Genomic DNA, 16,391 nt, shown 5'->3' with positions numbered 1-16,391 from the left:
AAAAATTTAAAAAAAAACTTTAAAGTATTTCCTATTAAAGTTAAAAAATATATTTGCCATTCAATTTTAAAAGAGGGAAGAGCAATTAATTGACAAGGGCCCAGTCAGGATTCTTCCAAGTGCAAGAGCCAGAAACCAATTTAAATGACCTGAAACAAACCACGGATATACTGGTGTTCCTAACTGAAGTCGAAGGCAGAGCTGTTTTAAGTTCTATACAATTAATTGACTCATTTCTGGATGTTCTTCCTTCCAGGAGATCCTTACCGTTTGTAGGGGAGACATTTTAAATCTCTTTCAAATAGGCAAATCCATAAATACTACATTATAAGCACTTTCGGCATTAAAAGGCAGTGCCGGAAAAGAACTTTGTTAAAACCACATATTTTATCCCTTACGTTAATTTCATTTTCACAGCCTTCCCATAATTCAACTCGTGTAAAATGAAGATGTGGTGCCACATGGGTCTTTTCCTGGGTTGTGTTGTTTGCTTTCTATTTATCTGCCATGATGTGAGGTGTCATTTACCATGGAGACTCTGCCCATGTGCCACCTGTACACTTCCTACAGCATAGCCACGATGGGCCATCGTGCCCTGAGACTTTGTGGACTGTAGTCATTCAAAATTCTAAGGTGTAAATCCACTAAAAAGAAAAAAACAAAAACAAAAACTTTTTAGGGGCATCTGGGTGGCTCAGGCAGTTGATTATCTGCCTTTGGCCTAAGTCATGATCCCATGGTCCTGGGATCAAGCCCCACATAGGATTCCCTACTTCACGGGGAGCCTGCTTCTCCCTCTCCCTCTGCCCCTCCCCCTGCTCATGCTCTCTCTCTCTCACTCCCTCCCTTTCTCTCTCTCAGATAAATAAATAAAATCTTTAAAAAAATTATATAGTGATCAGACATATAGCAAACACGTAGAACAATTCTAGAAGAAATAACGCTTGGCTATGTTTTTTTTTTTTATCACATACTTATCCATCCACCAATCTCTCTTATTTGATTGTGAGTTTCAAATCATAGGATGCCCCTCACATCCCTGGCAAAATGCCTGTTCAGCTTACTAGCTATCCCTAGGACAGCAGACTACAAATATTGCTGAAAGCGAGACCCTTAGTCCTTTACGTGGATGCTATGATCATGTGGATTTATAACTGGAATTTTAAAAGTGGAGCTCTGTACCATTATCCAGCATTTCCTTTATTCTAGAATCCTTACCTATTTTCAGATTAAGTGTATATTGAGGATTAATATAGAAACTGTTCTGGATTAATATAGAAACTGCCCAGGTAAACCAAGAAGAGCTCTCTGATGACAGAGAAGCCAAACCAATGGATGCATAAGTGACGCCTTCATCAGGGGGATGCCGCCATTGTCCTGCTCAGTCAGGGTCAGGGGGGGGAACCAAGAATGTGGAACTTCCCTATGGGGCTGTGGTAGCATCTGATAACTCCTTGCCACCGGGGCCTCCTGGAATTCCAGGAAAATCCAGGGGTACACTCTTGCAACTGGTAATGGAGACAGAGTGGGGAGCAGGCCACCATCATGTTTAAACCTCCACGAGCCCCATCCCTGACGTGTTCCTGGGCATTCCTGAGCAATGGCAGGAAACCAAGTCAATTTCCGTAATTTCCTCCCTGACATCATCTTGTTCTAGTCTTTTCAGTGCTATTAGCTTTATTCTAGAATATACATTCTGGCGGGGGGGTTGCTTTGCATACATTATGGCTACATTTAAACATTTATTATAAAAAGATTTTTTTATAATAAATGTAGCCAGAAAAAAGTTATTATTATAGGGCCTCTAATCACCTGTCTTACTTTGGTCACCTCTGTAAAGACCCTATCTGTGAATAAGGCCGCATTCTGAGATCCTGGGGTCGCATTCTGAGATCCTCCATATCTTTTTTTTGCAGGGACACAATTCAAACTAAACACGAGATGATCAGCTTTGCATTCTAGAAAGAATCCTTCCGACTGCAATTTGCAGAATGTATTGGAGAGGGAGCATCTCACTGAACATCTCGGGTACGAGATGTTTGTAGAAATCTCAGCAAGAGACAATAGTGATAGGACGATAACCATGGCAATAATCTAGGAAGAGAGAAGTAGGCCAAGAGAAGACATCACAGGGCCTAGCCCTGATCTGATTTGATTATTGAAGGGGTATGAGTTAGGAGAGTGAGAGGGCTTCTACCTGTAGATGAGGGGGCAGGGTCCCCAATGAGGTCTCACCCAAACGCCATTCCCAACAGGTGTGCCCATATGACCTTCATGAAACTTATGGTTAGAGCAGGGAAACGTCCCCCCTTCCTGCTTCTACATGCCCTGGTGCCTCGTTTCTACTCTGAGATGCATCTCCTCCAGCACCACACCCCCATTCCCTAAGAACTCCAATTACCCATTCACTGGTAATCAGTAGATCAATACAGAACACTCTTAAGTTCTGGAGGAAAAAGTCCTCTGCTTATTTCTGGAATCATTGAATTTTCATTTCATGTTCTTCTTTCCTGGAAGGTATTTGTATGAATTAAATGTTTCTCTTGCTTTCTTCCTTTTTTTTTTTTTTTTTTTAGGAAACATTGGTCTCAGTACTACACAAAGACCTTGCTACCTTACTCCAAAGATCTACATGAGACTAGTAGTTGTTAGGTAAAAACTGTCTACCTTCTGGAATTTAGCACACTTGCCTGTGAATTTCATTGTCCACTAAATTCATTGTTCATTGTCTGTTGTCTAAGATTATATGTACATTTTATACATATAATCTTAGAAAGAAGACTAAAGGGACTATTAGATGTCCCCTAAAAGATACCATCCTCTTCTCTTATAGCAGTAGAAAACCCAATTTTAAAAAATATTTTATTTATTTATTTTAGAGAGATAGAGAGCAAGTGGGAGGAGGGGCAAAGGGAGAGGAAGAGAGAGTCAAGCAGACTCCCCGCTGAGTGTGGAGCCCCATGCAGGGCTCGATCTCACAACCCTGAGGTCATGACCTGAGCTGAAACCAAGAGTCAGATACTTAACCGACTGAGCCACCCAGGTGCCCTGAAGCCCCAGTTTTTTTTTTTTAACTGGGTGTGTGTCTATCCAGAATAATGTCTACATTATTCTCAGTCACCCTTATGGGGTGGCCCTTATTGGCTGTGGCCCTATGACCAAGCTCCGGCCAAAGAGATGTTCTTGAGAGTGCAATTATCAGAAAGTATCTTTGAAAAGAGGGTGCAAGTCCTTCTTGCAAGTCCTTCTTTTTCCCCTTCCTTGTCCTGCTGGTTGAATATGGGTGCGCTGGCTACAGTTTGAGGAGTCCTCTTGGACCATGAGATAGAGGCTGCTTGCTGAGGAAGGAGGCAGGACAAAGTAGAAGGAGCCTAAGCTCCTTATGATCATCACCTCCCCCATACTGGTCCTGACTTCCTCCATTCATTTAAGAGAAAAATAAACTTCTTCCTTGTCGTAGTAGACCGAATAATACTCCTTCCCTACACCCCCCCCCCCCCCCCCAGAAAAGGATGTTCATGTCCTAATGCCTGGAAACTGTGAATATGTTACTTGACAAAGGGGACTTTGTAGAGGAGTTGAGAACAGTGAGAGAGGAGATTATCTGGGCGGGCCCCATGTCAACAAAGGGGTGCTTGTAAGAGGGAGGTAGGAATGGCAGAGACAGAAGGAAATATTAGCAGCAAAGGTGGGAGGGATTCACCGTTGGTGAATTCCATTTGGAAAATGGAAGGAAGGGACATAATAAACCAAGGAACGTGAGTGGCCTTGAGGCACTGGAAAAGGCAAGGAAAATGAGTCTCCCCTGGAGGCTACAGAAGCAACCAGCTTTACAGGTCCTTGACTTCGGTTCCAGAAGTTTCATTTCCCATGTCGGGCCTCTAAAACTTTAAGAGAATAAATATGCATTGTTTTAAGCCACTAAATTTGTGGCAATTTGTTATAGTAACAATAGGAAACTAATACACCTACTCCAATGACTAGAATTTTGTGACTTTTGACACCCGCAGCTGACTCCAATCCTAATAAAACCTAGGAAGGTGCACTGATTAAGCAGTTGAATGACAAGGACTCAGTAGGCAGGTAGGAAAAATGATGAGGGGTGTCTGGGTGGCTCAGTGGTTGAGCATCTGCCTTTGGCTCAGTTCATGATCCCGGGGTCCTGGGATCTAATCCTGCATCGGGCTTCCCACAGGGACCCTGTTTCTCCCTCTGCCTAGGTCTTTGCCTCTCTCATGAATAAATAAATAAAATCTTTTTCTAAAAAAAGAAAAATGATGAGCTTTAGTATGTGGCCATGAGACATCGGGTGGCATGTTCCCATTGCTGCCTTAGAAGGCATACTGCGTGCTGACCAAGGTAGAGCATTAGGAAATAAAAAAAGGATTGGAAAATTTCAGAATCTAGGGCACATTCAGCTGCTTCCTGGCCCTTCCTGAAAAGTCCAAAAGAGAGGTGAACTCAGGAAAAAGCCAGGTAGCCTGGAAACAGAATGAAAAATTTGTTCTGCTAAAGAAGCCCTCTCTGTCTGGAGTCTACAATGTAATTTGACTCAAAAACTGATAATTTGGAGTCTTGCTGAATTAAAAAAAACCCAAGCTCCTACACCCCAACTGGGTAGGCAGTTTTACTGAGGCCTGATGGTTTCGCAAAGAGCTTCCTATCTCAGTTTTTCTGCCAGATGGTAAGAGCCAGTCCAGAGGCAAACAGCAGTGTATGGGTGTTATCTTCCTCACCAAGCACCATTTCTTGTGGTCTGAAGGCAGCGATCATTAGATTGAAGAGAAGGGGATAGGAGAGCACAGCAAATAATTTTTTAGGGTAAAGGTGTGTCTCAAATATTTAACTTCCAAAGTATCGTTCACTCTTTATCTGAAATTCAGGCCTAACTGGGAATCCTGCATTTTCTTAGAATTTGCTAAATCTGGCAATCCTGAGGTGGAACGGACCAGAAACAAGCATCTCAGAAACCCTCGAGGTCGATGAGGGTATTAATCATATGATAAAAAAAACTGCAAACTAGGGGCACCTGGGTGGCCCAGTGGTTGAGCATCTGCCTTTCGCTCAGGGTGTGATCCTGGGGTCCTGGGATTGAGTCTTACATCAGGCTCCCTGCAGGGAGCCTGTTTCTCCCTCTGACTGTCTCTGCCTCTATCTCTGTGTTTCTCATGAATAAATAAAATCTTAAAAGAAAAGAAAGTGCAAACTAGCCCAACATTGCTGGTGCCTGAGCAATCCCTAAAGCAACTCCTAGGATCCCCTGTCTGCTCAGCTCCCAGGCAGCAAATACCCTCTAATGCTCACTTCCTATGGGGCTTTCCAATATGAGGGACAAGGAAGTCCTCCCACAGGGCAGGGCCAGGAGGATATTGGGTGAGAAGTATTGTTCTAGAGCCAACGGTATTCAGAAGGGTTGACCAAATAATTTACCCTCTTGCCAGAGGAGGGTGTCCTCACTGTTTCTGTTCCCATAGGAGTTGATCACTGCTGTGATCAAGGACTGCTAAGTGTTCTCCATGACTCCTCTTTCCAAATGGGAGTTTTTCTAAAACTACTTTTCCTACTGTGCCATTGTATATTACTCATTTTGAAGCAGAACTCTGCCTCAGGCTCATGGGTTTCCAGGCCATAAGAAGCCCCCTCTGCCCTGATGGAGAGCTCTGGACACTGTCCAAAACATAGGCTTTTGAGCTGAAGGATGTGCCTGAATGGAACTCTGATGTTGTTGCTCTTGAAAAGGGTATAAATCTGTACTCCATGTGGGAAGACGAGTGTGTAGATATTTGGGTGGCCGAAGGGGCAAGTTTGATTCTGTGGTGGCTTGCTTTTCTCTTCCAACATTCTCCCCTTCTTCTAAAGCAGATACCTTTCATTGCAATGTGCTGGGATGTCCTGACTGAATTATAAGTTTATTCAGATATTAGTACCTTCATGGTCAGGCCAGATAGGTAGGGCCTGAAGCGTGGAGAGCCTCCGGCCAGAAGCAGCCCTGCCCTTTGGTTCCATTATGCCATTGCCAGGGAATTGTTGGGATGCTCTGAAGGTAGAGTGAGCACAGTCCACATAAAACCATTCCCACTTCTGAAACCAATTACAGGTTTGTGGGATTCCCAAAACCATCCTCAGTTTCAATAGTTAGTTCACCAGAGAGTCTCACAGAACTTACTAGAAGCTGTTGAACCCAACCCATAGTTAGAGTGAATTAGAACAAAAGGATACAGATCAAAATCAGCCAGGGGAAGAAGTACAGGGGTCAGAGTCCAGGAAAGTACCCAAAATGGAGTTTTCATTGTCCTCTCCCTGTGGAGTCATGGGCAGCGTACTCTCTTGGCATTGATGAGTGACAACACACATGGAGCACTGCCAACCGGGAAAGCCCATCCAAACCCTGAGACTGGAGTTTTGTTGGGGCTCCATCATGCAGTCATGCTGGTTTCCCATATATCTGATCTCAGTTCTAAACCCCTCTTGGAGCTGAAGTAATACTTTATGACCCAAAAATCCCATTCAAAATAACCTTCAATCACATGGACTTTCTGACATGGCAGGCCCCAATCTACACACTCCAGTAGAGCTTGACAACCAATCGGCAGCAGAAGGCAAGGGCCAGACTGCTCTCTGGGCAAGGTTAAAGTCTGTACTACACAGTTGCACTCTTCTGCAACAATAGAACCCCAATTTTTAATTGAGCACAAGGTACTCAGAATCAAGAAACTCAACCTCTGCCAGAATCCCAACCTCCCATGCACCTAGTTGGGACCATATGACTAAATTCTAGGGAATGGGATGTAAGTGGAGCTGGTATTTGCCATTTTTGGGAAGTATCCTTAAAAACAAGAGCTTGGGGGATCCCTGGGTGGCTCAGCGGTTTAGCGCCTGCCATTGGCTTGGGGCGTGATCCTGGAGTCCCGGGATCAAGTTCTGCATCAGGCTCCTTGCATGGAGCCTGCTTCTCCCTCTGCCTGTGTCTCTGCCTCTCTCTCTCTCTCTCTCTCTCTCTCTCTCTGTGTGTGTGTGTGTCTCTCATGAATAAATAAATAAATAAAATTTTTTAAAAAACAAAACAAAACAAAAACGGGAGCTTGTTCTCCTCCCCCTTCTTTCATTCTGCTGCTAGAGGGGGACTGAGAGCTGTCTTGGGCCATGAGGAGAAGCTTCATGTTCAGGATGTGAGCAACCAGGTAGAAGGAACCTGGGCTCCTGTTGTTTGGGGCACCCTCACACAGCTGTGTAGAGAAACATCTCAATCGTGTTCATGCCACTGTTACTTTGGGTTTTCTGTCATTTGCTGCAGGACCTAATTTCAGCATTTGCTTGAAAGCTTACTTTTTAAAAAAAACTTACTTTTATATTGCTTACATCTAGCTTTGGAAGCCTCTATGCCCCCTGGTTACCAGATTCATCTTTAATCTAACCCACCCACGTGCTATCAGATCTTTCCTGGCGTTGCCTCCCTGTGTCTGTGCTGGCTCCTGCCTCCCCGCCACTCTGGCCTCTCGTCCCAAGCCTGTATCACACGCAGGCACTTTATTTCCCATTTTCAGCTGAGGACAGGAAGAAAGCGTTTTCTGATTATATGATCATCACGCTTTTCTTTTTTTTTTTTAATTTTTATTTATTTATGATAGTCAAAGAGAGAGAGAGAGAGAGGCAGAGACACAGGCAGAGGGAGAAGCAGGCTCCATGCACCGGGAGCCCGATGTGGGATTCCATCCCGGGTCTCCAGGATCGAGCCCTGGGCCAAAGGCAGGCGCCAAACTGCTGCACCACCCAGGGATCCCCGATCATCACGCTTTTCATGACTAACGAATTGGAGGTTTGACTTAAACCCTAAACTTTGTATCTACACTTCGAGGTAGATTTTCTTGATATACCTTTTTAAAATTGAAGAACAGATTATATGTTTCTTAAGAATGAAGACTTACAGAGCTTTCTGAGACCTGAGATCTGAATTTTATCAGAATGTACCAGGGTTGCCTATGCCCAGTTGCTTCGCATCATGTATACAGAAGGGAGATAAACAGTAAAACTTTAATTTTTATGTTTTTGGTATTCTGACATCCTTTGTTCTTCATAAAGACTTTATCACAGCTTTTGTAGATAGCTGAGAAATAATCATTAAAACTTAAGAGATGAACAATTGCTACTTTTTACATTACAAAGACGGGGATTTTATCCTTTCTTTAAGAACAGCAGGACATTGGGACATGGATGTCATACAACTTTTGTCACCATTTTCATGGTTTATCAGTCTTGGAATTGGAGGTTGGTGGAGGATGAGAGAAATAAGACTAAAACTCCAAAATCTCACTTCTAATTTGCCTATGTTAATGACTTGATTGTCTCATCTTCATGGTTGAAAGGGTACGTGTGTGTATATATACATATACATATGTTACAGAAACACCAAAGTTAGAGGTGTCTGGGTGGCACAGACAATCAAGCATCCGACTTAGTTTCAGCTCAGGTCGCGATCTCAGGGTTATGGGATTGAGCCCCTTGTAGGGTTCCACGCTCAGTGCAGACTTCCACGCTCAGTGCAGACTCTGCGTAAGACTCTCCCTCTGCTCCACCCCACCCCTCCCTCAAATCAATCAATCTATCTTTAAAAGAGGTTGGGTCAATAAACCTAAACCAAAAGAAGAAGAAAGAAGAAGAAGAAGAAGAAGAAGAAGAAGAAGAAGAAGAAGAAGAAGAAGAAGAAGAAGAAGAAACACAAAGTTAATTTTCTCATTACTATTCAGGCAAAAATCAAGGTTTCAAACCTCAGTATGTATCAATGCCATGTTTCTTAACTTTGCTCCATTATAAACTCAAGGAAAAAAAAATGTGTGCCACCTGAAGATGGGAAAAGTCACAAAGCCTTTGGAGGGTTACCTAACAGTAATTATTAGACAAGGGCTTGCCAGGGATTTGTTTTCCTCAGTGAAAAAGGCCTCATGGAATTTTCTTGCTGAAAGGAACCTAAAAACTTACTGTGATGAGTGTCCTCATTTTCTAGATGAAACAACTGAGACCCTGGAGAAATCAACATTGATGCCAAAAATCACCCTGTTAATTAGCATCAAAGCCAAAGGAATCCCCGGGGTGTTCTGGCTCCTGGGTCAGGGCTCCTTCGGAACCTACCGTGTCCCCTCGATGATGGGTACAGAAGTTTCCTATCATCAAGGTTAAGATGAAAGATCTCGTAAGCTGCAGACATGTTTAGATGCACCTTCACAAAACCATTGGATCCACTTAATGTATGCTCTTCTAGTAGGAAAGAAACTTGTCTTTGGGTGATGCCCAATTATTCTGATTGTCTCCAGAATAATTCAGAAACCATTTTTCTGCCAGAACAAACCAGAGAAAGAACATAGATTTCCAAAGCCCATCAGCAAACACAGATCACCTGAAGAGTAACACCAAAGTCGTATTTCCTCCTGTGATGAGGCACATTGCTTCAAGATGAGAATTACTCAACTTCATATCTCCCACTGCACCCAGCCCATAGTTGTGCTAATATTTCTTTTTAATGAATGAAGTATGTACATCATTACTTTATACCCTGGCACTGTGCCTTTTTCAAAAGAAGCACTTCATAAACATGTGTCTAATTTCCTGTGCTGTCAGAAATATTGTTTAATCATACTGTTAAAAATAAAGACCTTCAGGACCCACTGTACTAAATTCTCCAAACCACTACATACTCTTTCCTCTTTGGGCCACTCAGCTGTGCAGCCGGAAATGGATCGTGGGGGGAGAGCAAATACCCCGGAATGTGGGCTATGTCAGAAAGTGTTTGGAGAATGCCTCCAAAGCTGAGAAAGTATTTCCAAAACAATATACACACAAAGATATTTGAACCAGAGGCTATGCACTCCAAAATAGATGCGTGGAGCACATTCACAGAATATCACATTTTTATCTCATTTAGGAGCTGCAGCCCATCCCTGTGAACCCAAGAATTAAGGTGATTAGAAAACAAGTGTGCCCCAGACTGGTATGCTTGCAGTAGATCATGTAGTTATACATGGATCTTCCTATATAGTAAAATACACATAAAATTGTAATTAAGCTCATAATAATTAAGCTTATTATAATAAGGCATGTTATAAATCTTACCTGATCAATATTAGCAAGTTTCAGAAAAAAAACCTGCATTCAACAATTACGTCCTGTAAAAGACATGCAATGCTTTTTCACTGAAAACTAGGTGTCACCAGGTGAAATCTGAGAACACAAGTTGAGTGTTGAAGCAACTTTCCAAAACTATCCTCTCATGTTCTCTGCCAGCTGACACGGTTGAAATGACCCGGAGGTTTCCTCTCCCCTGACAGCACAGAGACAGCAAAAAATTGTCTAGGTTCGGAGTTTCTAGTCATACAGAAGTTCCAATGATATCACTATGAAAACATTTTAAATTAAACCCTTAAAATGATCTGCCCCAGGGAATACTACTTGGCAATGAAAATGAATGAACTACTGACCTACACAACAGCCTGGGATGAACCTCAGAAGCATTTTGCTCTGTGAAAGTAGTCAGACACAAGACTATATATAGTTTACGATTCTATTTATAGAAAATTTCTAGAAAAGGCAAAACTGTGGAGACAAAGTAGATCAGTAGTTGCCTGGGGCTGCAGGTGGGAACAGGGAGTGACTGCCAAGGGGCAAGGGGAGCCTTTTGGATGGATGAAAGTGTTGAAAGACTGGATTCATTCATAACGCATATGTAAATACAGAGATTTGCTAAAACACATCTACTGTGTCCTTGCAGTGGGTGAGTTTATAGTATGTAAAGCTTTTTCAAGTAAACTCTATGCCCAGTGTGAGACTCAAATTTATGACGACGACCATGAGATCAAGAGTCTCACGCACTACCAACTGAGTCAGCCAGGCACCCCTAAGGTATGTAAATTATTTCTCAGTAAATCTGTTTTTAATGTATCTTTTAAATTTATTATATTATTCTTTTAAAAGATTTATTTATTTCAGACAAAGAGAGCACGAGCAAGAGGGGCAGAGAGAGAGGGAGAGAGAAATTCAAGCAGACTCCGCACTGTGCATGGAGCCCGACGGGGAATTCAATCTCACGACCCTAAGATCATGATCTGAGCCAAAACCAAGAGTCAGATGCTTAACCAACTGAACCACCCTATTATTATTTTTTTAAGAAGACTCCATGCCCAACATGGGGCTTGAACTCAAGACCTCGAAAGAAAGAATCCCATGCCCTACTGACTGGTCCAGCCACCACAAGTTTGAAGCCCCCAAGGGGGCACACAGTTACTGGAGGAACTGTAAGATCAGTTTAATGTACAGGATGGACAGAGCAAGCTCCTATTCCATCTCCCTGCTCCAAAAATCCATTTAATATATTGTCATCGGATAGAGCGCATATCAGATATTAAACTGATAAGAACAGATACTATGCTTGATCTTAGCCAAAGGCCAAGAATAAAGCTGTTTCTTAAAAAAGAAAAAGAATAAGAAATGAAAAGAAATGGTTCTTTCAAAACCAGCCCAACACGACTTTATACAACCAGGTGGCCTCACCTGTAATTTCATGGTAGCTACTACGCTTTCTACAGGGAAGACTCTCTCCCCAGTCAGGGCACTTTGACATATGAATCTAGCTACAGTTATATCAAACCAGGATTGGGTGACATTTCAAAAATTAGAATTTACAATTGCTGTACAAACATAATTATGATTTTGTTAGCCAACTCACGGTACCAATGCCATGTTCAAGAGTGTTAATACGTTATTATATCGAGGGAAGCTAACAAACCACTTCCCTATGACTGGGAGCCCAGGAGAGCTGCGTGAGCTTTTCTTGAACCAGGCAGCTGTTAGGGCAGCTCCTGGAGCAGGAGAAGAGGTATTTAGGGTGTAGACTTAAATGCCTCCCCTAACAACTGTGGTATGCTGGCTACACACATCTCCATCACCACAGAAATGTAGGGAAATTATATTAGGAAAACTCATCCTGTTTAAAGGCACAAGAATGAATGGAACATTCTGGGGTCAACTTGACTAATGTTTCTGTTCACAGCAAGTGGTGCTCAAACTTGGGTGTGTATAAAAATCTCCTGACTTGTTAAAAAAAAGGCTGATTCCCAGGCCAGGCCCCGGGGCTGCCAAACTGAAGGTCTGGGAACAAGGCCCAGAGCCTGCATCTTTACGGAGCCTCCGAGGTGATTTCTGCTGATGCTCCTCAAAGCACAAATGGAGGAACATGGAATAAAGGAGAGAGAGGGAAGGAAAGCGAGCAAGAAAGTGGAAGAAAAAAGGAATGAAAGGAGAGAGGGAGGAAGAAAGCAAGAAGGAGAGAGGAAAAGAAAGAACAAGGAATAAAGAGAGTCCAGTGAAGAGGATAAAGATGAACACACCTAGTCGGGTCTTGCCTTACGCACTTCAGCTGAAGCTAGTGTTTGATTCTTTCCAAACTTCGTCTCCTGTCCACATCTCATACTGTGCCTTCGTCTTTACCCATCTTTCAGTCTGGCTTTCAGGTCCTGTGATGCATGGGGGACCTAGTTTTAAGGGTTTTTTTCTGGCAACCTCCCAGCCCCTACCTGCCATGGGACAAGACCCAGCTAGAAGCAGCGACTAACCCTAGCTCGCTCACTGGCCTCTAGGGGGGTCCTCACTTTGGGATCACAGGAGAAAAACTTGCAGGGGAGTCTGTTCTAAAACCCTCAGGGAGAGAAGCACAGAGTTGGTTGAACTTGACAACCCGGCCCAAAAGAGAAGCCCTACCCTAGTGAGGACACCTGTCCACTGTGGCCTGGGGAGAGAGGAACGCCGTCCTGCCCGGGAGACCTACCCACAGTGATCCACCCCTGGTTCCTCAGTTCCAGGAATGCTTCTGCTCTCAGCCTTCCTTGGCAACAACCCAGTCCCTGAGCAATGGCCCTTGGCTTTCTCTGGAAGATTTTACCTGGCCACCAGACCACGTGGGTAAACTTTTGACAGCCGTGTCTGTGACATGTGACCCAGCCCCTCAGTCCCTGCTGATTGGACCAAGAGAGGACACTTGATCCCAACTGGCCGAATCAGAGCCCCTTTTCCAGGCAACTTGCAATTCTAAGATACTCCCATCCCAGTGTTGGCTGGTTTCTTATACAGAGAAGTCAAGGAAATTCAGGGGCGTTAGCATAGCTTTTTCCCACACATGGGGAATGAATATAGGTGAGGGAGAGGAGAGCTGTATGATAGAGAGGGTCCCCCTGGGGTGACTCCATCCCATTCCCCAGTTCAGATCCCTTCGGAGCTCCCACTGACTTTCTGCACTTTGGTCCATCAGATTCTCCAATATCATTGAAATAAAGCGTCCTTTTGTGGTTGTTAATTCCAGTTCTGACCTGACGTCAGAGCCCTCACTAGACTGTATTTGAAATTATAAAATTATTATTCATTTTTAGGCGCAAAATTGAACTATGGATTTGTTTAATTAAAAAAAAAAAAAAGCAACCTTGGGGTGCCTGGCTGGCTTAGTCAGCAGAGCATACAACTCTTAATCTCAGGATTGTAGGCTTGAGCCCCATGCTGGGTGTAGAGATCACTTTAAAATAAAATCTTTTTTTTTTAAAGAACTTATTTATTTATTTGAAAAAGAGAGAGAGCATAGTAGGGGGAGGAGCAGAGGGAGAGGGAGAAGGAGGCTTCCCACTGAGTAGGGAGCCGAACATGGGGCTTGATCCCAGGACCCTGGGATCATGACCTGAGCTGAAGGCAGGCGCTTAACTGTCTAAGCCACCCAGGCACTCCTAAAAATAAAATCTTAAAAAAGTAAAATAAAATAAAATAAAAAATCCTTGTCAGGGCACTTGGCTGGCTCAGTCAGAAGAGCATGCAACTCTTGATCTTAGGGTTGTGAGTTAGAGCCTCACATTCGGTATAAAAATTACAAAATTACATAAAATAGAATCTGAATATTTGTCTTTTAGAGTTACATATTGAAATACTTATGCTTGAAATTATATGATGTCAGGACTTGCTTCTAAATAATACGGGAGGGCAGGGAGTAAGTGAGGGCATAGATAAAACAAGATTGACCTTGAGCTGATAATTGTTGAATCTGGATGACTCGAGTTCATCATACTAGTCTGTCTACTTTTGCATATAATTAAATTTTTCCATAATAAGAAACTCTAAAAATAAGGATGGAAATTTTTTCAGGGGAATACCTCTGAAATAACATGAAACTATCAACATTGAAAAGTAAGAAGAAGCTTCTTAAATTAGCGATCTAAAAGTAAGACTCCAAAGTCAGTCACCCATAGCAGGAGTGGGTCTCGGGCAGCACGTAGCTGGTATGAGAATAAAGACATGCCAGGTGCGTATGACCCCCTTCCCTCGAATGAAAACAGCATCTTGGAGTTTGTGTTCGACTCATCTCTGGTGATGCCATCCAAAATAAAATAGTCTAAGATCTATAGATTTAAGTTTAAACAAACCACATTTAACTATATACTCAGTAGTTTTGCATGTTTTCCTTGCACCGAGGCCATGCTCATCTTCTCTGTAGCTTTCCAATTTTAGTCTCTGTGCTGCCAAAGCGAGCACAATATACTTAGTAGTTTTTATTTTATTAAAAATTATTTGGTGAATTTAAGAGTATGAAACTTTGCTCAAAGTAGAACATTTTCCAAATAGGTTGAAAGCATGTGTGCGAGAAAATAAAGCATCTTGAGAATTCTCCAACGTCTCCAAAAAGCCTACTGTATCTGTGCATACCTTCTTATTTAGAGGAGCGAGTAGGAGGGAGGAAGAGGGAGGCTGCTTGTTGAGTATTCAAGAGCGGCTGATGATTCTTTATATATTCATTACGGTTAAGAGTGTCTTTTGGGGGGGTGTGGATGTGAGGAGAAATATTTAGTTTTCCTTTTAAGCATGGTTGTCCATTTCACCCTCAAACCAACCTGTTTTCAAGGAGGCCAAAGTATTTTCTCTGGCAGAGGACCCAAGGGTACCATCTGCTCCTTGCATGACCCATTGCTCTCCTGATTTTATGGTTGCTCTCTCACTGTGGACACATTTGGGGGCCCATGTCTGAAACCAGAAGTCCCCAATTTCCCTTTCAGCATGTGAGTGTTCCCTCCTTTACCGTTGGTGGTGTCCCTTTGCTCCATCAGCCCCGCTTTCTTTTTTCCATCCACAGCACAACTTCTCAGATCAAGGGTGGTGCTTGCTCTGATTGGACTTTTGAAAAACTCCACTCCCAATGGGTCTTTTCATGGTAGGCTTTTGCTCTTATAACACATGTGTGCTCAAAACAATGCACGCTCCTGTCTAAATTGTGGCTCCGTTGGTTCCAAAGGCTAAAGACCCACCCTCTACCTCATGGAAACAAGAGGTCATTGCAAGGACATCTTTTTCATCAGAATGCATCAAGATTAAAAACAAAACAACTTCTCCATTCGAGAACCTAATGACCCCTTTCATTTCATCTTCAGGTGTTCATGAATTCAACGAAATGAAAGCTTTAGAATTACAAGGATGGGATTTAAAAATCTTTTTGTTAATATGAAATACTTACACCACAAAAAAAAAATAATAAAGCAAAGAATATAGCTGAGTCAATAAACCAATCAATTTTTGGCATCATTTTTCCATGGAGCCATATTTTCTTATAGACAATGCAATATAAATAAGAAGTAAAACCTAGATCAGTCCCCCCATCAACTTGTCATCCCCAACCCAAACTAAACCTTAGTTAAATTGCAAATTTCAGATCTTAAAGTAATGTTTCAAAGGAACTTAAATATGAAAAAAAAGAAAAAAAAAGGAAAAGAAAAAAACAAAGGAATTTAAATATGTAAAATATTTGACTATATTAAATATGTAAATTTTATCTTAATATTTAATAAAGAAATGTAAATATTTTAAAGAAAAATAGGAAGGCTTTTCAAACCCAAATTTCTTCAATGGGTTGTATATCTGTAGATGTGACTGGCTATGAAACAAAGTTTAATATAGTTCTACATAATTTAAGTGTTTAACACAGTAAAATTGCTTAAGGTCAGACATAAGAAAAATTTTGTCACCTATTTAGTATGTTTAGACAATAACTTCAGATACTAAATAAGTGGTTTTTGAATATTTTGGTCTAGAACTCTTACAAGGAAATATAGTTTATAAATATACAGTAAACACTGAAGTGAAAATTATACAAGACACTATTTAACTTTTTACCTAAATATTCTGATACTTTTCTATTACTCACTCTCTCTCTCTCTTTTTAAAGATTTTGTTATAAGCCACACGGCTGACTTCACAAACCACTTATGCAAAGTGATGTGCAGTTTGGAAAACATTGCTTTATTAACAAATAATGACATAGAAATTTTAGTGATAACAAACACCCATGTAGTCACTGCATGCTTTGAAAAATTCTAACATTC

At 42.1% G+C, this 16,391-nt stretch overlaps 2 non-coding genes across 2 annotated transcripts; both read right to left on the bottom strand.

Moving 5' to 3' along the window:
- Positions 1–11,255: 11,255 nt before the first annotated feature.
- LOC112911382 (U2 spliceosomal RNA) lies at positions 11,256–11,445 on the bottom strand. The gene has a single exon (XR_003233364.2). It is a non-coding gene; the product is annotated as a U2 spliceosomal RNA (small nuclear RNA).
- Positions 11,446–14,445: 3,000 nt separating this feature from the next.
- LOC112911385 (U6 spliceosomal RNA) lies at positions 14,446–14,553 on the bottom strand. The gene has a single exon (XR_003233367.1). It is a non-coding gene; the product is annotated as a U6 spliceosomal RNA (small nuclear RNA).
- Positions 14,554–16,391: the final 1,838 nt, after the last annotated feature.

The sequence above is a fragment of the Vulpes vulpes genome, chromosome 15, assembly GCF_048418805.1.
Source record: "Vulpes vulpes isolate BD-2025 chromosome 15, VulVul3, whole genome shotgun sequence".
Taxonomy (NCBI): domain Eukaryota; kingdom Metazoa; phylum Chordata; class Mammalia; order Carnivora; family Canidae; genus Vulpes; species Vulpes vulpes.
Note: the sequence above shows the minus strand (reverse complement) of the source record. Positions and strands in the feature narration are given on the sequence as shown.